Source organism: Pseudophryne corroboree, chromosome 1 (assembly GCF_028390025.1).
Source record: "Pseudophryne corroboree isolate aPseCor3 chromosome 1, aPseCor3.hap2, whole genome shotgun sequence".
NCBI lineage: Eukaryota > Metazoa > Chordata > Amphibia > Anura > Myobatrachidae > Pseudophryne > Pseudophryne corroboree.
In genome coordinates, this window is record NC_086444.1 from 875,619,775 (window position 1) to 875,642,182 (window position 22,408).

The following is a 22,408-nucleotide window of genomic DNA, read 5'->3' on the forward strand; positions in this document are numbered from 1 at the left end:
GTCAGAGCCATCCCAGTTCTAACACCTAGGGCATCCTGCTGGCCAGTAGGGCAGCCTGGCTGCATCTGGAAGTGGGGCGCACAGCAGGGATAAGGAGCTGCAGGAAGGAGGGGGTTGGTCACGCGGGCAGAGCCGGATTAAGGGGGGGTCACAGTAGGTCAGTACCCCGGGCCCTCTAATCTCAGGGGGCCCCCCAGCTGGAGCTGTTCTGATACAGCCGGCCTCTGCTGCCTTCACACTGCAGTCACGCTGAGTGGCTGCAGGAAGGGTTACACTGCTACTGTACAGCAGCAGCAGACCACACCTCCTACCAGCGTCTCTGAGGAGAGACAGACCAAGCGGACTAAAGGGAGCCAGCCAGAGAATGGACTGACCTCTGACTGAAGCTGATAAAAAGTGGCAAAGGTCAAGGTACAGTAGTCTGGAGTTTGGAGAGGTGAGCACCAGCCCCACACAGTGACACACCAGTAGCATGTATTTCTGTGTGCAGCAGTGTGCTGTGGGGGAGGGGGGAGCATATCATGAAGGCTGTGTCCTCTTCTGTGTGAATGTATGTCATGAAGTGTGTTAGACCTCCAACATGACCCACCCCACTAGGTACAAAATGCTCTGTTTCTGGACTTCCCTCTTAATTAATGATTTCCATCACCTGTGTTGAACTAGTTAAATGATAAGAAAGCTGTTTCTTCACAGGTGATGGCATTAATAAATTAAGAGGGAAGTCCAGAAACAGAGCATTTTGTACCTAGTGGGGCGGGTCATGTTGGAGGGTATGGTGTGTATGTCAGTAAGTGTGTTTGTGTCAGTGTGTGTATAGGTGTCAGTAAGTGTGTTTGTGTGTGTCAGTAAGGGGTATATAGGTCAATAGGTGGTGTCTGTGTCAGACTGTCAGTAAGTCATATCTGTGTAAATAAGTGTTTTTTTTGCATTGTGTGTGTGTGTCAGTGATTGGTATCTGTGTTAGTAAGTTTTAGCTCTGTCAGTAAGGTGTGTCTGTAAGTATGTATGATAATGTGCCAATAAATACTGTCAGTAAGTGTTTGTGTCAGTAAATGTTTGTATCAGTAACTTGTATCTGTATCAGTAAGGGGTGGCTATCAGTATGTATGTGCCAAAATGTGGTGTATGTGTCAGTAAGGCATATCTGTCAGTAAGGGTGTCTGTCAGTAAGTGTGTTTCTCTAACGTCCTAGTGGATGCTGGGGACTCCATCAGGACCATGGGGATTAGCGGCTCCGCAGGAGACAGGGCACAAAAATAAAGCTTTAGGATCAGGTGGTGTGCACTGGCTCCTCCCCCTATGACCCTCCTCCAAGCCTCAGTTAGGTTTTTGTGCCCGTCCGAGCAGGGTGCAATCTAGGTGGCTCTCCTAAAGAGCTGCTTAGAAAAAGTTTTTAGGTTTTTTATTTTCAGTGAGTCCTGCTGGCAACAGGCTCACTGCAACGAGGGACTTAGGGGAGAAGAAGTGAACTCACCTGCGTGCAGGATGGATTGGCTTCTTAGGCTACTGGACACCATTAGCTCCAGAGGGATCGAACACAGGCCCAGCCATGGAGTCCGGTCCCGGAGCCGCGCCGCCGACCCCCTTGCAGATGCCGAAAAGCGAAGAGGTCCAGAAACCGGCGGCAGAAGACTTTTCATTCTTCATGAGGTAGCGCACAGCACTGCAGCTGTGCGCCATTGTTGTCACACACTTCACACCAGCGGTCACGGAGGGTGCAGGGCGCTGCAGGGGGCGCCCTGGGCAGCAATGAGAATACCTTGTTCTGGCTAAAAAATACATCACATATAGCCCTTGGGGCTATATGGATGTATTTAACCCCTGCCAGGTCTCACAAACTCCGGAGAAGAGCCCGCCGAAATAGGGGGCGGGGCCTATCTCCTCAGCACACAGCGCCATTTTCCTGCTCAGCTCCGCTGCGAGGAAGGCTCCAGGACTCTCCCCTGCACTGCACTACAGAAACAGGGTAAAAAAGAGAGGGGGGGGCACTTTTTTTGGCGTTTTTGATATATATTAAGCTGCTGTAAGGGAGACAACACTTCTATAGGGTTGTTCCTATATATTTATAGCGCTTGGGTGTGTGCTGGCAAACTCTCCCTCTGTCTCCCCAAAGGGCTAGTGGGGTCCTGTCTTCGATAAGAGCATTCCCTGTGTGTCTGCTGTGTGTCGGTACGTGTGTGTCGACATGTATGAGGACGATGTTGGTGTGGAGGCGGAGCAATTGCCGGTAATGGTGATGTCACCCCCTAGGGAGTCGACACCGGAATGGATGGCTTTATTTATGGAATTACGTGATAATGTCAGCACATTACAAAAATCAGTTGACGACATGAGACGGCCGGAAAACCAGTTAGTACCTGTACAGGCGTCTCAGACACCGTCAGGGGCTGTAAAACGCCCTTTACCTCAGTCGGTCGACACAGACCCAGACACGGACACCGAATCTAGTGTCGACGGTGAAGAAACAAACGTATTTTCCAGTAGGGCCACACGTTATATGATCACGGCAATGAAGGAGGCTTTACATATCTCTGATACTGCATGTACCACAAAAAGGGGTATTATGTGGGGTCTGAAAAAACTACCTGTAGTTTTTCCTGAATCAGACGAATTGAATGAAGTGTGTGATGAAGCGTGGGTTAACCCCGATAGAAAACTGCTAATTTCAAAGAAGTTATTGGCATTATATCCTTTCCCGCCAGAGGTTAGGGCGCGCTGGGAAACACCCCCTAGGGTGGATAAGGCGCTCACACGCTTATCAAAACAAGTGGCGTTACCGTCTCCTGAAACGGCCGCCCTCAAGGATCCAGCAGATAGGAGGCTGGAAACTACCCTGAAAAGTATATACACTCATACTGGTGTTATACTGCGACCAGCCATCGCCTCTGCATGGATGTGCAGTGCTGGGGTGGTTTGGTCGGATTCCCTGACTGAAAATATTGATACCCTGGATAGGGACAGTATTTTACTGACTATAGAGCATTTAAAGGATGCATTTCTATATATGCGAGATGCACAGAGGGATATTTGCACTCTGGCATCGAGAGTAAGTGCGATGTCCATATCTGCCAGAAGAAGTTTATGGACGCGACAATGGTCAGGTGATGCGGTTTCCAAACGGCATATGGAAGTATTGCCGTATAAGGGGGAGGAATTATTTGGGGTCGGTCTATCGGATTTGGTGGCCACGGCAACAGCCGGGAAATCCACCTTTTTACCTCAGGTCCCCTCCCAACAGAAAAAGACACCGTCTTTTCAGCCGCAGTCCTTTCGTTCCTATAGGAACAAGCGGGCGAAAGGACAGTCATATTTGCCCCGAGGCAAAGGAAAGGGTAAGAGAGTGCACCAAGCAGCTTCTTCCCAGGAGCAGAAGCCCCCCCCGGCTTCTGCAAAGCCCTCAGCATGACGTTGGGGCTTTACAAGCGGACTCAGGGGCGGTGGGGGGTCGACTCAAGAATTTCAGCGCACAGTGGGCTCACTCACAGGTGGACCCCTGGATCCTGCAGATAATATCTCAGGGTTACAGGTTGGAATTCGAGAAGTCTCCCCCTCGCCGGTTCCTAAAGTCTGCTCTGCCAACGTCTCCCTCAGACAGGGCGACGGTATTGGAAGCCATTCACAAGCTGTATTCTCAGCAGGTGATAGTCAAGGTACCCCTCCTACAACAGGGAAAGGGGTATTATTCCACACTATTTGTGGTACCGAAGCCGGACGGCTCGGTAAGACCTATTCTAAATCTGAAATCTTTGAACCTGTACATACAAAAATTCAAGTTCAAGATGGAGTCACTCAGAGCAGTGATAGCGAATCTGGAAGAAGGGGACTTTATGGTGTCCCTGGACATCAAGGATGCTTACCTGCATGTCCCAATTTGCCCTTCACATCAAGGGTACCTCAGGTTCGTGGTGCAAAACTGTCATTATCAGTTTCAGACGCTGCCGTTTGGATTGTCCACGGCACCTCGGGTCTTTACCAAGGTAATGGCCGAAATTATGTTTCTTCTACGAAGAAAAAGGCGTATTAATTATCCCTTACTTGGACGATCTCCTGATAAGGGCAAGGTCCAGGGAACAGCTGGGGGACGTAGTAGCACTAACCCAAATAGTGCTGCAACAGCACGGGTGGATTCTGAATTTTCCAAAATCTCAATTGACCCCGACGACACGTCTGCTGTTCCTGGGAATGATTCTGGACACGGTTCAGAAAAAGGTGTTTCTTCCGGAGGAGAAAGCCAAGGAGTTATCCGAACTTGTCAGGAACCTCCTAAAACCAGGGAAAGTGTCTGTGCATCAATGCACAAGAGTCCTGGGAAAGATGGTGGCTTCTTACGAAGCGATTCCATTCGGCAGATTCCACGCACAAACTTTTCAGTGGGATCTGCTGGACAAATGGTCCGGATCACATCTGCAGATGCATCAGCGGATAACCTTATCGCCACGGACAAGGGTGTCTCTGCTGTGGTGGTTGCAGAGTGCTCATCTGTTAGAGGGCCGCAGATTCGGCATACAGGACTGGGTCCTGGTGACCACGGATGCCAGTCTGAGAGGCTGGGGAGCGGTCACACAGGGAAGAAACTTCCAGGGAGTATAGTCAAACCTGGAGATGTCTCTTCACATAAATATACTGGAGCTAAGAGCGATTTACAATGCTCTAAGCCTGGCAAAACCCCTGCTTCAGGGTCAGCCGGTGTTGATCCAGTCGGACAACATCACGGCAGTCGCCCACGTAAACAGACAGGGCGGCACAAGAAGCAGGAGAGCAATGGCAGAAGCTGCAAGGATTCTTCGCTGGGCGGAAGATCATGTGATAGCACTGTCAGCAGTGTTCATTCCGGGAGTGGACAACTGGGAAGCAGACTTCCTCAGCAGACACGATCTACACCCGGGAGAGTGGGGACTTCATCCAGAAGTCTTCCACATGATTGTGAACCGTTGGGAAAAACCAAAAGGTGGACATGATGGCGTCTCGCCTCAACAAAAAACTGGACAGGTATTGCGCCAGGTCAAGAGACCCTCAGGCAATAGCTGTGGACGCTCTGGTAACGCCGTGGGTGTTCCAGTCAGTGTATGTGTTTCCTCCTCTGCCTCTCATACCAAAAGTACTGAGAATTATACGGCAAAGGGGAGTAAGAACGATACTCGTGGCTCCGGATTGGCCAAGACGAACTTGGTACCCGGAACTTCAGGAGATGCTCACGGAAGATCCGTGGCCTCTACCTCTAAGACGGGACCTGCTTCAACAGGGACCGTGTCTATTCCAAGACTTACCGCGGCTGCGTTTGACGGCATGGCGGTTGAACGCCGAATTCTAAGGGAAAAAGGCATTCCGGAAGAGGTCATTCCTACACTGGTAAAAGCCAGGAAGGAGGTGACTGCACAACATTATCACCGCATTTGGAGAAAATATGTTGCGTGGTGTGAGGCCAGGAAGGCCCCCACGGAGGAATTTCAATTGGGTCGATTCCTACATTTCCTGCAAACAGGATTGTCTATGGGCCTCAAGTTGGGGTCCATTAAGGTTCAAATTTCGGCCCTGTCGATTTTCTTCCAGAAAGAATTGGCTTCAGTTCCTGAAGTCCAGACTTTTGTAAAAGGAGTACTACATATACAGCCCCCGGTTGTGCCCCAGTGGCTCCGTGGGACCTTAATGTAGTTTTGGATTTTCTCAAATCCCATTGGTTTGAGCCACTCAAATCGGCGGATTTGAAATATCTTACATGGAAAGTAACCATGCTACGGGCCCTGGCTTCAGCCAGGAGAGTGTCAGAATTGGCGGCTTTATCGTATAAAAGCCCATATCTGATTTTCCATTCGGACAGGGCAGAACTGCGGACGCGTCCTCATTTTCTGCCTAAGGTGGTGTCAGCGTTTCACCTGAACCAGCCTATTGTGGTGCCTGCGGCTACTAGCGATTTGGAGGATTCCAAATTGCTGGACGTTGTCAGGGCATTGAAAATATATATTTCAAGGACGGCTGGAGTCAGAAAATCTGACTCGCTGTTTATACTGTATGCACCCAACAAGCTGGGTGCTCCTGCTTCTAAGCAGACGATTGCTCGTTGGATTTGTAGCACAATTCAACTTGCACATTCTGTGGCAGGCCTGCCACAGGCTAAATCTGTCAAGGCCCATTCCACAAGGAAGGTGGGCTCATCCTGGGCGGCTGCCCGAGGGGTCTCGGCATTACAACTCTGCCGAGCAGCTACGTGGTCGGGGGAGAACACGTTTGTAAAATTCTACAAATTTGATACCCTGGCTAAAGAGGACCTGGAGTTCTCTCATTCGGTGCTGCAGAGTCATCCGCACTCTCCCGCCCGTTTGGGAGCTTTGGTATAATCCCCATGGTCCTGACGGAGTCCCCAGCATCCACTAGGACGTTAGAGAAAATAAGATTTTACTTACCGATAAATCTATTTCTCGTAGTCCGTAGTGGATACTGGGCGCCCATCCCAAGTGCGGATTGTCTGCAATACTTGTACATAGTTATTGTTACAAAAAAATTGGGTTGTTATTGTTGTGAGCCGTCTGTTCAGAGGCTCCTACGTTTGTCATACTGTTAACTGGGTTCAGATCACAAGTTGTACGGTGTGATTGGTGTGGCTGGTATGAGTCTTACCCGGGATTCAAAATCCTTCCTTATTGTGTACGCTCGTCCGGGCACAGTATCCTAACTGAGGCTTGGAGGAGGGTCATAGGGGGAGGAGCCAGTGCACACCACCTGATCCTAAAGCTTTATTTTTGTGCCCTGTCTCCTGCGGAGCCGCTAATCCCCATGGTCCTGACGGAGTCCCCAGCATCCACTACGGACTACGAGAAATAGATTTATCGGTAAGTAAAATCTTATTTTGTGTCAGTAAGAGGTGTCTGTGTAGTTAAGTGTGTGTCAGTAAGCGGTGTCTGTGTCATTAAGTGTGTGTGTCAGTGTTTCTATCTAAGATATGTCAGTGAGGCAGATGTAAGAATGTGTGCTATGTGGCTTTGTGCACATAGCACACGCTAAGTACTGCTTTCTCCGCTTCTACCTGATGTAAGAACTGGCTGTCAGTGTAGTTTTAACGAATGCACACAGCGCACAGGACTGTAACGTATCCCGCACTGTGTGCATAGGTAGGCGAACCATTACCTAATGTATGAAGGGGGACACTGCGCTTTAAGCCGCGTTATGCCTCCCTGCACTCTTCGCCTCCCCCGTTATTGTATGTGCACTGCCTGGCCAGACACAGTGTCCTTCCCCGGCATCTTTCCCTGTCAAGCGCGCATGTGCAGAAACACAGGCGCGGGGACCACTGGGAAAGAAGTACACTGCACATGCTCCACAGTAGTACGAACGGCGAAGAGAGAGATGTGACTGCATCGCCTCCCCTGCCACATAACGAATCCTTTTACTGGCCAGAGGAGCGTTCATACATTTCAGTGAAGGATGAGTACAAAACAGCGTGCTAATGTGGAGAAGTGACAGCCTGCACATAACAAACTTTTCTGAAGGGATAAAACATCTGGCCCATTAAGTGGTATCTGTCAGTAAGAGGTATCGTTTCCGTGTCAGTAAGGCAGTGTGTGTGTGCAGCTATGGGGGCAGTGTGTGTGTGTGTGTGGCTATAGGGGGCAGCATGTGTGTATTGCTATGGGGGCAGTATGTGTGTGTGTTTGTGTGTGTGTGTGAATGAAACTGCATGCAGTTGAAGGAGGGGGGACCCAAACTGATGGTCTAAATCTGGCTCTGGGTGTGGATACAGGGAATTGCTGTTGCGGGAGGAGGAGACACACACACACACAAACATATAACCGGGGGGGGGGGGGGGTCCTGACAAGAGGGCCCCCCTACCTTAAGTACCCCAGGCCCCCCGAAGGCTTCATCCGGCCCTGCACGCAGGTACAGAGGTTCACACTGCACATCCCCTCCTTTCTGCTGTATACAACAGGCACCCACCTTACAATGGAGCAGCATGGGGACGGCTTTACGGCATGCCCCGCGGAGGATAAGGGCTCTCCCAGCCCGTTTTAGAAGTGGTGCGGCCATGCATCAAACATCAGGGACTCACCAGCACCGTTAAAAGGATCATTATCAGTTATGGCTGCTGCGGATGGTGCATGGGGTCAGCACTCCCTGTGGTGATTGCCGCAACCAGCTCAGCACGAACTGGCAACTTGTACAGCGCATCAGTGTGAGTTCCACCTACTATAGGTGATGACATGTTTGGCGCGTATCAGGACCTAGTCTCCTCAACAGGTATCCCAAGTGCCAGGAAGCCCAATTGCTGCGAGAGGGGTTTAGGGACGGGTTTATGATCTCAGTGACATAAAATGTGCCCCCAGCAGCGTGCAATAAAAACTTAAACTCCATTAAAGCAATGCTTTTGGCAGTGAAGGAATTATCTTTGGATAAGATGTTGGGCCCATTTATGACACCTCCCCCTCTATCCGATTTAGTGATTTCACCATTAAGCTTAGTTCTCAAAAAGCGCCAGGAAAATTCAGGTTCATCAGGCACCTATCCTTCCCCAAAGGATGCCCTGGATCAGCAGCAATGCTCAGTGCAGTATCAGTCGTTGATCAAGCCGTCAAAATGGTCAGGAAGCAAGGGAAGGGGGCTTTCATGGCAAAGCTGGATATCGAGTTGCCATTCAGGCTACTTTCCCTTCACCCAGATAGTTTCAAGCTCATGGGGATACGCTTTGACTGCTTTGTGTTAATAGACTAATGCTTTCCAATGGGCTGTGCAAATTTGTGCGCTTTCTTTGAGATCTTCAGCTCATTCTTGCAGTGGTGCCTTGATGTGCGCAAAGGTTGCAAGGCAGTTGCGCATTATTTGGACTTTGTTTGTTGGCAGGGCCTGCTCATTCAAGCCATGCTAGGGGAGTTTGGAGTTCCCATAGCAACATAAAAAAACGGAGGTCCCTAAGCCAGTAATTTCGTACCTGGGCATAGAGATAGACACAGAAAGGAGAGAGTGCAAATTGCCTGCTGACAATGTTGCGAAGCTGAGCAGGGAATCCGGTATGCACATAGGCTAAGAAATCACCCTAGGGTAGATGCAGTCACTGCTGGGTTTGTTAAGTTTTACTTGCCATGTTATTCCCATGGAACGGATCTTTAAAAGGCGCTTAGAAAGGAAATATGTTTTTATTCGGGTAGGGGGAGAGTTGAAGGAGCACTTGAGGGTGTGGGAAGAATTTCTACATCACTTTAATGGTGTGTGATTGTGGCCCAGCACTCTTTAGCCAAACCGTGCAACGTTTGTACGAATGCTGTGGGCACGGCTGGTTTCGGGGGAATATTTGCAGGGTGCATGGTGCACACAGGCTTGGCCACAAAGGTGTAAACTCTGAGGTTTGACATAAAACTTGCAGCGTTAGAGCTGTTTCCAATAATAGTGGCAGTAGACATATGGGATCCTATGCTGGCGAATAGGCACATACAGTTTTGGTGCGATAACATGGGAGTAGTGCAGGCCATCAATTGACAGTGCGCGGCATCACACCCAGTGATAAAATTGCTCCGGTGGTTAGTAATGGCTTGCCTGCAGCACAATGGCACTTTCAGGGTTAAGCACACACCAGAGGTGCAGAACGTCATAGCGGACGCTTTGTCGAAGCAGAAATGGGAGTTTTTTGGGGCGGCAGCGCCACTGGCACCGTGTGGAATTCCTGATTTGCCCATCTCATCTTTGGCAGATAGTTGAACCGATCTAAGTAACATAGTGGAAAAATCTCTGGCTCCAAAGACATGAACTGCTTATACGGTAGAATGATAGAGATGGAGGCAATTTCAGGCGCTAAAGCCAGAGGGGAGTAAGGATACTCTGCAGCAGCTCTTGGCATGTCTAAAAGGGCTTTGAGGTCCTCAGGTAATAGCATCCTAGCAGGTATTTTTATTTTCAAAATTGCAGGGCAAGCACGCTTTCACCAAGGCATTCATGGGGTGCACAATAGTGAGAGGCTGGGACAGGGCAGAGGCTAAGATCCCCAAACCCCAGGAGCCAGTCACTTTAGAGAGGCTTAGGGGGTTGGTGCACATCGCTCTAGATATGTGCAACACTGAAGGAGAGACATTGCTCTTCAGGACGCTTTTTTATGGCTTTTAGCTGTGCTTTTAGGATAGGAGAGCTGGTAGTGGAGTTAAGAAATATAAATAAAATGTGGGCGCTAGTTACTCTAATGTTACAATGTTATAATCCGTAATAAGATATGGATTTTCTGGCAGCCCACAAAAGGAGGATCTGGGAGTCCACCGATAATACACACAAAATAGAAAATAAAGTAATGTGGGCGCACTATAGAAAATACTTTAGTGGCAGCTGCTGGTTTTGTAAACACAGTTTTATTCTTAAAACATATAATAATTGATAAAACTTTCAATCCTTCACAACACTACATAAGAACAGTTGTAATAAATTTGGACGCATGTCCTAAAGCTAAAAACTTGCTAATTTAGCATATTACTGCTGGTTATATAGACAAAAATTGCATGCATGCACTAGGGATTAGTAAATATTGCACTTTGGGCTCAAATGAGGTGTTAGTAGGCACGGCAGTTCTTATATTATCGAAGCCAGTTTACAAGTATGAAGCCAATCCTATGATCCAGTTACATGTAGATGCACATATATCCTCTCATTGAATAGTGTCCACGTGTATAATATAGTCCCATGTGCATGGAATATGGTCACTTACTCACTGACCGGTTTGTAATGGCCCCTCGGCGGCGGTGCCCCGATGTTGTGTCCTGGGGCTCGGCTGGCGTGTGTCCCCCGCACCGCGAGGTGGCTACGGTTGTAAGCAAGTCTGTAGCTGCAGGGGACGTTCGCTCGTCGCGTTCCGCGACTTCCGGGTTCGGGGCTTCCGGCTGCGTTCCAACAGCGTGTGTGAGTCATCTGACGCGTTTCTCCGCCTCTAAAGGGGGCGGTTTCATCAGAGGTATAGCTGATGAGGCTTATTGGCTTTATTTATACCCACTACAAATGAGTAATTGGTTATGGCTGTAATGAATTAATTAGCATCCATTTTAGTGAACTAGCACCAGCAGTTAGTGTTAGGAACCAGCAGACACACAGTATTAAAGATATTCATCTACTGTGCACTTTATAGAAGCTAAAATAAGCTAAAAACGGGATACAAATAAAATGCAGCCCTAAGCTAATTTTAATATAGAAATAAATATCTCTCATATATAGAACTACTCCTCGGAGACACACGCCAGCCGAGCCCCAGGACACAACATCGGGGCACCGCCGCCGAGGGGCCATTACAAACCGGTCAGTGAGTAAGTGACCATATTCCATGCACATGGGACTATATTATACACGTGGACACTATTCAATGAGAGGATATATGTGCATCTACATGTAACTGGATCATAGGATTGGCTTCATACTTGTAAACTGGCTTCGATAATATAAGAACTGCCGTGCCTACTAACACCTCATTTGAGCCCAAAGTGCAATATTTACTAATCCCTAGTGTATGCATGCAATTTTTGTCTATATAACCAGCAGTAATATGCTAAATTAGCAAGTTTTTAGCTTTAGGACATGCGTCCAAATTTATTACAACTGTTCTTATGTAGGGTTGTGAAGGATTGAAAGTTTTATCAATTATTATATGTTTTAAGAATAAAACTGTGTTTACAAAACCAGCAGCTGCCACTAAAGTATTTTCTATAGTGCGCCCACATTACTTTATTTTCTATTTTGAGTTAAGAAATGCAGAGGGTACAGGCTTGCTGTTCAAAAACGTGGTGGTGTCACAGGACTTGGTGCTGTGCAAGGTACATAGGTCCAAATGGGAAGGGCAGGTGGATTCAGCCTAGGAGGCAGTCAGCCCAAGCGGTCTGTCCAGTGGAGGCAGTGCAAACTTATGTGTGTGTTAGGCAGACTGGGAGGGTTCATTTCCTCATACACAGTAACAAGTCTGCACTTACCAGATATCAGTTTGCGGCAGTTTTCAAAAGGTGCTTTGCGGCTTTCACCTGGGATGTGAGTAAATTTGGAACGCCTTCCTTCAGATAAGCGCAGCAACCTCAGCGACCCAGGGGGGTAGATCGGTAGCAGACATTATAAATCTGGGGGGTGGAAATCAAACTTTTACAAGAAATATATTAGTAGGCCCATGGGTGCTACGGTTGTCCACTGGTGAATCATTTGTGTGCTAAAAACATCCCCCACCTCTTCACAGGCACTGTGGGTTTCAAACGAGTGTGGATCATGGGCCACTTCTACGTCTATTAAGTAGAAGAACGCGCTATGGCTATTAGACCATATTGACATCACCTAGCCTTGGCAGCAGAAGCAGGGTCGGTTTCCTGGTTTGGTAGCAGGGGTATGTCATGGCACAGGCTAAGGGAGCTTGCAGGAAGGGTTACAGGGCATGCCCCAGATGTGGTGGTGTTGCACCTGGGGGGCAACAATTTAGGTACGATAAAATCCCTTGACCTGTTCAGGTTCATGTGGGAGGATATGGAATGAATAAGAGTACATTGGGGGCATAGCCATGTGATATGGTCCTACATAATCCCGAGGTTGTCTTGGTGGGGAAGCTGGTTTCCTCCAGTGGGGGAGTGTCATTCGGCACATAAACATTTCAGTCAGGTGTAAGGGGTTATACAGGAACGATGGTGTGCATTTGTCAGACGTGGTGCTCGACGTGTTCAATAATGCTGTTCAGGAGGCCCTGGAGCGAGATATGTGGTTGGAGCAGTGCCAGATTAATGTCCACATGGGCCTGGAGCTGAAATTCATTAAGGGCCTATTGTGTGTCGCTGCAAAGCTTGATTAAGGAGGGGGGGCAGGGGATACGTTATTTCTACCCCCCCCCCCCCCCCCCCGTCCCCCCGTCCCCCCCATGCCTGTCATCAACCACCGGCCGATTACATGTATTTTTATTTTTTTAATGAAAACATTCAGTGGCCTAAGGGCCAGGCCCCCAGGTGTTCAGTGGTTTCCTCCAACTCTGCCATCATGCATCTTGAACCCAGCATGGCCAACTTGCTTCAGCGGTGGGCACTGATTTACATTTGCCCTTTGAGGAGACCATCACACAGAAGGAGCAGTGAATGACAGTTGTGCTCTTCTGCTGCGTAAGTGAGTTATGCACCAGGAGAGCAAGCACAGCTGTCACATAACAGGAGACTCATTAAAACCCCAGCAGTGACCACCGTATATTACAGAGAGCATTGCAGTGACCTTGTATATTACAGAGAGCATCACAGTGACCACCGTATATTAGAGAGCATCAGTGACAACCATATTAAACAAAGAGCATCAGTGACCACTGTATATTACAGAGATCATTGCAGTGACCACCATATATTACAGAGCATCAGTGACCACCGTATATTACAGAGATCATCAGTGACCACCATATATTACAGAGAGCATCACAGAAGGGGCCCCTGGAATGGGATAAATCAGACAGCAACCTGTAGGCAGATCTATAGAGAGAGACAGACAGACAGGGAGGTACAAAGGAGCAGTGTTACCTCTAAACACAGAACCCTCTCTTTATTACCTGTGTTAGGATAATTTATGAACCACCAAAACATGTGCACAAGTTACACAGAACTTCCTCTAGAAATGCCTATTATAGGAGCACACATTGCACTCCATAGGTATGGTCCATTTAAAGCATATTTTACCTGTCCTTATGTTCTGCTATCCTCTAAGAGTGCCTCAGTAGTTATCTTTACTGCCATGCAGAGGTGTAACTGGGGTTGATGGCACCTAGGGCAAATAAAAAATTGGTGCCCGCACCAACTATATAGTACCCAGAACATCGCACTGGGATACACACACCGGACACAGGGCAATTGTCATTCCTGTTAAAAGCCCTGACATACAGAGCAAGGAACCTCCAGTCAGGGAGGGCAACAAAGATGCATGGGACAGAGAGCGACATACACCTAGGACAGAGAGCGAGAGACACCTAGGACAGAGAGAGAGAGAGAGAGAGAGACACCTGGGGCAGAGAGAGAAAGCGATAGATGCCTGGGACAGGGAGAGAGAGCGAGAGACACCTGGGGTAGAGAGAGTGATACAGAGACACCTGGGGCAGAAAGAGAGTCAGAGACACCTGGAACAGAGAGAGAGACGTGGAGCAGAGAGAGAAAGAGAGAGAGAGACGTGGAGCAGAGAGAGAAAGAGAGAGAGATGTGGAGCAGAGAGAGAGAGACGTGAAGCAGAGAGAGAGATGTGGAGCAGAGAGAGAGAGACATGGAGCAGAGACAGTGAGAGCTGTGGAGCAGAACAAGAGACACCTGGGGCAGGGAGAGAGCAAGAGATACCTGGAGCAAAGGAAGAGCAAGAGACACCTGGTGCATAGAGTGAGTGAGAGACTCCTGGAGTGGAGAGAGACAACTGAGGCAGAGAGAGTGAGAGACTCCTGGAGTAGAGAGAGAGTGAGAGACACCTGGAGCAGGGAGACGTGGAGCAGAGAAAAAGCGAGGGACATCCGGGGCAGAGAAAAAGCAAGGGACACCTGGAGCAGAGAGAGAAGGAGACACCTGGAGCAGAGAGAGAGAGAGACATGGAGCAGAGAGCTAGAGACACCTGTAGCAGAGAGAGAGAGCGAGAGACATCTGGAGCAGAGAGAGAGACATCTGGAGCAGAGAGAGAGAGAGAGCGAGAGACACCTGGAGCAGAGAGAAAGAGAGACCTGGAGCAGAGAGAGAGAGAGAGAGAGAGAGAGACACCTGGAGCAGAGAGAGAGAGAGAGAGAGAGATACCTGGAGCAGAGAGAGAGAGAGACACTTGGAGCAGAGAGAAGCGAATTACAGAGACACCTGGTGAAGAGAGAGAGACATGCAGCAGAGAGAGAGAGAGATAGAGTGAAAGAGACACGTGGAGCAGAGAGAAAGAAACACTCGGAGCAGGGAGAGACACCTGGAGCAGAGAGAGACCAGGAACAGACAGAGAAATAGAGACCTGGGGCAGTTAGAGAGAGAGTGACAGTGAATGAGGAAATTAATCTTAGGAGTGTAGGTGAGGCAGTAAATAAGGGATGGGATAATGAGAAGTGGCACGGCAGGCAGAGTGGTACTGATGATGAGAGTGTGACAGGCAGTGGCGTAACTAGAAATTTTTCTCCCCCAAGCCAAAAAAATTCTTTGGCTCCCTCCATCCCCCATAATTGGCACTATTAAAGGGACAAACATGAGCGCGCCGCAAAAAAGGGTGTGTTGCTTCGTTGGAATGGGCGTGGCTTCGCATAAAGGGGCATGGCATTGCAGGAAAATACTACCTTATACCCCAGTTTTGCAACCTGCACGCCCAGACGTTAGCCACCACAGGAAAGAAAAATAATCCTGATTCATGCCCCTTACATTATTTGTCATTTTTCCTCCTTATAGTAATGCCCAGTATACATTATGCCACATACTGCAATGGCCCTTAGACATGCCACACACAATAATGCACATGACACAATATGCACACACCATAATGCCCCCGACACATGCCACACACCGTAATGCCTGTGACACATTATGACAGGAATCGCAATGCCCGTTATACATTATGCTACACACTGCAATGCCCCTGATGCATTATAGCACATACAATGTCTGTGACACATTATGACACACACCGCAATGTCCGTGATACATTATGCCACACACTGCAATGCCCCTGATACACTATAGCACATACAATGCCTGTGACACATTATGACACACACTGCAATGACCCTGAGACATTATACCACATACCACAATGTCCGTGATATAGTATACAACACACCGTAATGCCTGACACATTATGACACACACCGCAATATCCGTGATACATTATGCCACACACTGCAATGACCCTGAGACATTATACCACATATCACAATGCCCGTGATATAGTATACCATACACCGTAATGCCTGTGACACATACCGCAATGCCCATTATACCCTATGCCACACACCGTAATGCCCGTTATACATTATGCCACACTACAATGCCCCTGAGACATTATACCACATACCACAATGCCCGTGACATAGTATGCCACACACCGTAATGCCTGTGACACATTATGACACACACCAAAATGTCCGTGATACATTATGCCACACACCGTAATGCCCATTACACATTAAGTCCTACAGTAAGGCTTCTAATTACTTTTAAATTACCTGCTCATTGCCAGGGGTTTCATGCTCTTGGTTCCATGCACGGTGCCAGGGGTTTTCATGCTCAGGGTGTCATGCTCGTTGCCAGGGGTTTCATGCACTGGGTGTCATGCTCGTTGCCAGGGGTTTCATGCACTGGGTGTCATGCTCGTTGCCAGGGGTTTCATGCACTGGGTGTACCCGCCCCCCCAGTGCCACATATGCCCCCAGTGCCAGATATTCCCCCACAGTGCCAGGTACTCACGTGCCCCCAATGCAACTATACCCCCCCAGTGCCACATATGCCCCCTCAGTGCCACATTATATGCTCCCCCAGTGCCCCCCCCCCCTCGCGCTCCCCTGCTGTTTTGTGTTGGAGGGACACGGAGGGCACAGCGCGCGCCTCTCCTGTGTCCCTCCTGGGTCTCCGGCGGGTCTGTTAAAGGAAGTGCCGGTTCGTGAGCCAATCAGAGCTCACGAACGGCACTTCCTTTATTAGACCTGCCGGAGACCCAGGAGGTACACAGGAGAGGCGCGCGCTGTGCCCTCCGTGTCCCTCCAACACAGCAGGCAGCAGCGGAGGGAAGGAGAGAGAGGAGACCGCAGATTGACATGCGGACGCTCGTCCGCATGTCAATCTGCGCTAAATCAGTGGCGCCCCCGCAGCCCTTCGCCCCCAAGCCACCGCAAGGGCTGCGGGGGCAGTAGTTACGCCACTGGTGACAGGCTGGATGGAGTATACGACACCCTTGTATTCAAACACCTTCTCTGCTTACCTCACACTGGTTGTAGCAGCTTCCGCTCTCTTCCTTAAAAGCCTTCTGCGGTTCCACCGTGGCAAGGGAGGGGGTGTGTCTGAGGAGTCAGGACACTAGCACAGTCAGCGGCTCTCCTTCCTCCAGGTCCCGCCACATTACTTACGTTATTTCAGCAGCTCCCTTCCGACCGTTGCTCTGACCAATGACTGCCCCTTCCTTTTAGAGCTCACAGGTCTTCGGGCGTTGCATACACCAACCTGCTGCTTTGCGCCGGCCCTGGGCTCCAGCGCCCAACATGCCCTGCTCTCTCTTACACCACTGCTGCCATAATGTTGCCACCAGATACCCCTCTAGATGTGGAGTGTAAATGACAACAGCAGCTGAAGATGCCAATCAGCAGCTGCATAACATCACACACCACTGTTTGGTGGCATTTTTTTTTTTTTAAAGTACAGGACTGGCAGCAGAAGCAGTAGGACTTCAGATGAAGCAGGGAGAGGGAGACAAAGCTGCGCGGAGTGCGCACTGTCCAGTGGGCGTAGCTTCTGGTGATGGCTGATGGGGTGCTCATGAGCGGGAGGACCAGGGGGCGGAGCTTAGTATTGTCCGGTGATGCTGCTTCAAGTGAAGTGGAACTCTGGAGCGGATGGACCAGGGGGAGGGGCTTAGCATGGCTCTGGGGTGGAGCTTCAGGTGATGGGAACTCAGGAGCAGGGTCGGATCTAGACTTTTCTTTTAGGGGGGGCGGTTTACGGTTTAATCTTGACCCCTCCCCTCTCCAGTCCCAACTCCTCCCCTCTCTCATCTTGACTCCTCCCCTCTCTCATCTTGACTCCTCCCCTCTCCAGTCCAAATTCCTCCATCACACAAATAGGTATAATTGCAGGTAAAGGATTTGTTAGTGGATGTTAGGTATAATAATCACTTCTACAACACATCAAAGCAAAGTTCCCCAATATGACATCTATCCAAATCCCTCCTTATGTTCATCATAATGTATGACATGTCACGTACAGTTGATACCTACAGTATAAAAAGTTAAAATCCCCTAATATTGGGGTATAGCAAAAGAAAATGAAATAAAATTATTAAATAAAAACAAAATGTCTGGAGTAATTATTTACATCTATTTCTCATCTTAATATGAGGTACTCATATAGACAGTCAATCATCAAGGTTTATATGTCAACGTTGTTATGAAATACAGCATTATCATAAACCTTGATGATTGACTGACTCTATATAAGCGCATTATATAAAAATGAGAAACAGTAACAATGTGATAATACCTATAATTACTTTCTTTGGGATATTAGCAACTTCTATGGATACAAATGGTAACAACTGGCATACTATGTTACTGAACCAGGAAGGGAAGACACATTATAATACCCTGTTATATTATTATAATAAGGGGAACTGCTGAATAGTACCAAGGGGATATTAGGCACAGAGTCTTGGGGTGTTAGGCCAATTATTTGATAATCCCACACAGTACTCAACACTTGCCAACCCTAACAGATGAATTCCACATTTGTAATTGTCCAATAATGGAGTTTGAGACTAACCAGGATTAAGTGAGAGTACGTAATACTCGCAGGAGTTCACCCGTCGATTAAAATAAGATTTTACTTACCGGTAAATCTATTTCTCGTAGTCCGTAGTGGATGCTGGGGACTCCATAAGGACCATGGAAATAGACGGCTCCGCAGGAGACATGGGCACTATAAGAAAGAATTTGGATTCTGGTGTGTTCTGGCTCCTCCCTCTATGTCCCTCCTCCAGACCTCAGTTAGAGAAACTGTGCCTGGAAGAGCTGACAGTACAAGGAAAGGATTTTGGGAATCCAGGGTAAGACTCATACCAGTGTGACAAGAACACTGGGATAGTATTTGAGGGCAGGTATGTTTGTCCCAGGTTCTTGTCTTACATGTTTTAGAAAATGGAAACTTCTAGGAAAAATGCTTTTGTTTTGTCAGAACCTTTTCAGTTTGCTGTAAAAACTGGGTAAAGGCTCTGAGAGAGAGAGATAAGGCGAGTTCTAGACATTGGGCCCAGTTCGGGTCTTTGGCCTCACAGAAGGCTAATCAGGCTTTCAGCTGTGTAAGAGTGTTATAGAGCTGCTGGCCTGATTAGGGTGTGCAGACTGCCTGGGAAAACTGCAGGATCTCTGTGTGAGAGACACGCTTCCTGATACAAGTGAGCTATACAGGGTACTGGAGAACTCTGTGTTTTTGTTTAGTGATAGTTAGGAACATCTTGTGTTTAGTTAGTGCCGGACAGGCAAGGTATTTTCTTTTGGTGTTTGTTTTATTTTCTGTTTCAATAAAACTGGCCGGGGCCAGTTGTACCAGACACTGGACTTGTGTTGTTCCTCAGTTGCTGCGTGCTGCCATATTCCCCAGGAAGAGGCGCCTTGCACCCCTACAGTGTTACAACTTGGTGGGGAATGCGAGCATGCCGTTCTGCGCATAAGTGAAAGCAGCAGCTTTGTGAGGCCTGCAGAAAACGGTGGTTTATGCAGATACAGCTCAGTGGGAAGTTACTGAGACTCACCCCTGAGGGTTTGATATATGTCCTGGGTGAAAGCAGCTACAAAGCCGCCTGGAAAATCTGTCGACATGGAGGATCTGCTTAAAGCCTTGCTGCAAGCTACAGCGGCTCAGCAGGAGGCCAACAGACAGCAGCAGGTGGCAATGGAGGAAAATAGGAGACAGCAGCAGGTGGCAATGGAGGAAAATTGGAGACTACAGCAGGAGGCCAACAGACAGCAGCAGGTGGCAATGGAGGAAAATAGGAGACAACAGCAGACAGCTGTTGACGAACTTTACAGGCAACAGCGTCAGGATAGAGAGGCCTTAGCAGAAGTGGTGCAGAGACTTGCAGCTCGGGTTGGAGATGTGGCCGTCAGTGCTCCGACCAGCTCTAGTTCTATACGGGCCAGTCACTTCCTGCAGAAAATGACAGAGGCTGATGATGTGGAGGCCTATCTGACCACGTTTGAAAGGACTGCCGAGCGTGAGAACTGGCCGAAAGCACAGTGGGCCAGTCTGCTGGCACCTTTCTTGTCAGGTGAGCCCCAAAAAGCTTACTTTGATTTAAGCCCTGCTGAGGCTCGGGACTATGATAAACTAAAGACTGAGATCCTGACCCGCCTGGGAGTCACGCTGTCAGTACGAGCACAACGGGTGCACCGTTGGGTGTACGCCATGGAGAAGCCTCCGCGCTCCCAGATGCACGACCTTATTCAGCTAACAAAAAAATGGCTACAGCCAGAGACATTAACTGGTCCTCAGATGGTTGAAAGAGTCGTCATGGACCGCTACTTGAGATCCTTGCCCATGGTCCTGCGCAAGTGGGTGAGCCATGGAAACCCGGGTACTGCTGACCAATTAGTGGACATGGTAGAGCGGTATTTGGCAGCAGAGGAACTACTGATGACCACCCAGCAACCCATAGATCCTCGACAGCGCCCTTCAGTAAAGACTGGTAAGACTGTTCCGTGGGAAAACGTTGCTGGGCGGTTAAGAGAACGCAAGGCTGGAGAGACTGTAAACACTGGCCCTGGAGACAGGCCAATGGGGCTAGAACGGTCTATGTTGCCCAAACGGGTTGATAATCGTGTGGTTAAATGTTTTAGATGTGGTATGCCAGGTCATGTTATTGCCAATTGCCCAGTCATGCAAGAACCCATGCAATGTGATGCTGCCTTTGAATGTCGCAGAATGTCTTTCTTTGCTAGGTTAGCCTGTACTGTGGTACCTTCACCTGAGCTGGAAAAACAAATGTGTGATGTGTTCTTTGAGGGTAACCGGGTAGAGGCCTTGCTGGATTCAGGAAGTTTTGTTACCCTCGTGAAAGCTGGGTTAGTGAACCCCTTAAAGGTCCAGCAAATACCTATTGGGGTAACTTGCATACATGGGGATACCCAATATTATGTCACTGCTGAAGTGAATATAGAAACTTGTTGTGGGTCAGCAATGGTTAAAGTGGGACTGGTCCCCACCTTGGTGCATGAGGCCATAATAGGGAGGGATTTTCCTCATTTTTGGAAACTGTGGGAAGCACGGTTATCAACAGATGTGAGAAGTAAAGAGCCAGTTGATAATACCGGTGATTGTAGGGATGTACGTGTGTCTTCGGAACTTTCTGACCCTTTGCCTTTTGCTAGTTTGGCTAGGGAAGTGACAGATGGGGAGTCCAGTGAGGACCCTCTTGCTGGGAACAGAGACATAGTAGTTAGAACTGAAAGCGTGCCTGACCTGGAGGTAAAGAAGGATCTTTTTGCGTCTGAACAGTTAAAGGATCCTACCTTAATGAAGGCTAGAGAGAATGTTAAGATTGTTAATAGGGAACCTGTGGTACCAGGTGACAGGGTTACATATCCCCACATGGCCATCTGTAATGAGCTCTTGTACCACATTGTCAAAAGGGGTGAGGATGTGGTGGAACAGCTGGTAGTTCCCCAGCCTTATCGGAGAATGGTACTAGATTTAGCTCATAGTCACGTTACCGCAGGACATTTAGGGGCAGAAAAAACCACTGAAAGAGTTTTACAAAGGTTCTTTTGGCCAGGGGTTTATAAAGAAGTGTCTGAATATTGTTCTTCCTGTCCTGAATGCCAGTATCATGCCCCTAGACCCCATTTTAGGAGCCCACTAGTTCCCATGCCTATTATAGAGGTCCCGTTTGACAGAATAGCCATGGATCTCGTGGGGCCCTTGTTAAAGTCTGCTCGGGGCCATCAGTATATCCTGGTAATTATGGACTATGCCACTCGATATCCTGAGGCTGTCCCTTTACGCACTATCACAACCAAGGCGATAGCTAGGGAGCTGGTGCAGGTATTTAGTAGAGTGGGAATACCAAAGGAAATTTTGACTGACCAAGGTACTCCATTTATGTCAAGGATCATGAAAGAGTTGTGCAAATTATTCAAGGTCACTCACCTCAGGACGTCCATCTACCATCCCCAAACTGACGGGTTGGTGGAAAGGTTTAATAAAACATTAAAAAGTATGTTAAAAAAGGTTGTTGAGAGAGATGGGAAAAACTGGGATTGTTTGTTGCCCTACTTGTTAATGGCCATCAGAGAAGTTCCTCAGTCCTCTACGGGGTTTTCTCCATTTGATTTGTTGTATGGTAGACACCCCAGAGGGCTGTTGGACATTGCCAAAGAGACGTGGGAAGGACAGCCCACTCCTTATAGGAGCGTTATTGAACATATAACACAAATGCAGGATAGGATTGCAGCCGTGGTACCTGTTGTCAGAGAGCACATGGAACAGGCCCAAAGTGCTCAACAGAGGGTCTATAACCGAAGTGCCAAGATACGGGAATTTGTTCCTGTAGATAGAGTTCTTGTTTTGGTACCCACTGTGGAAAGCAAATTCCTAGCTAAATGGCAGGGTCCATTTGAGATTAGTGAAAAAGTGAATGAGGTTAATTACAAAGTATACCAGCCGGGAAAGAGAAAACCAGAGCAGATCTATCATGTGAACTTAATCAAACCCTGGAAAGATAGGTTGTCTCTGTCAGCGGAGCCTTGCCCTTCGGTGTC

The 22,408-nt window shown here is 48.5% G+C and overlaps 1 protein-coding gene across 1 annotated transcript in view; it reads left to right on the forward strand.

Annotated features, from left to right (window-relative positions):
- Positions 1–414: 414 nt before the first annotated feature.
- SPPL2B (signal peptide peptidase like 2B) overlaps positions 415–22,408 on the forward strand; it is a 171,565-nt gene continuing 149,571 nt past the window's right edge. Inside the window, exon 1 of the mRNA XM_063920077.1 lies at positions 415–436. The gene's annotated coding sequence lies outside the window, so the exon portion shown is untranslated. The remainder of the gene's footprint in view (positions 437–22,408) is intronic.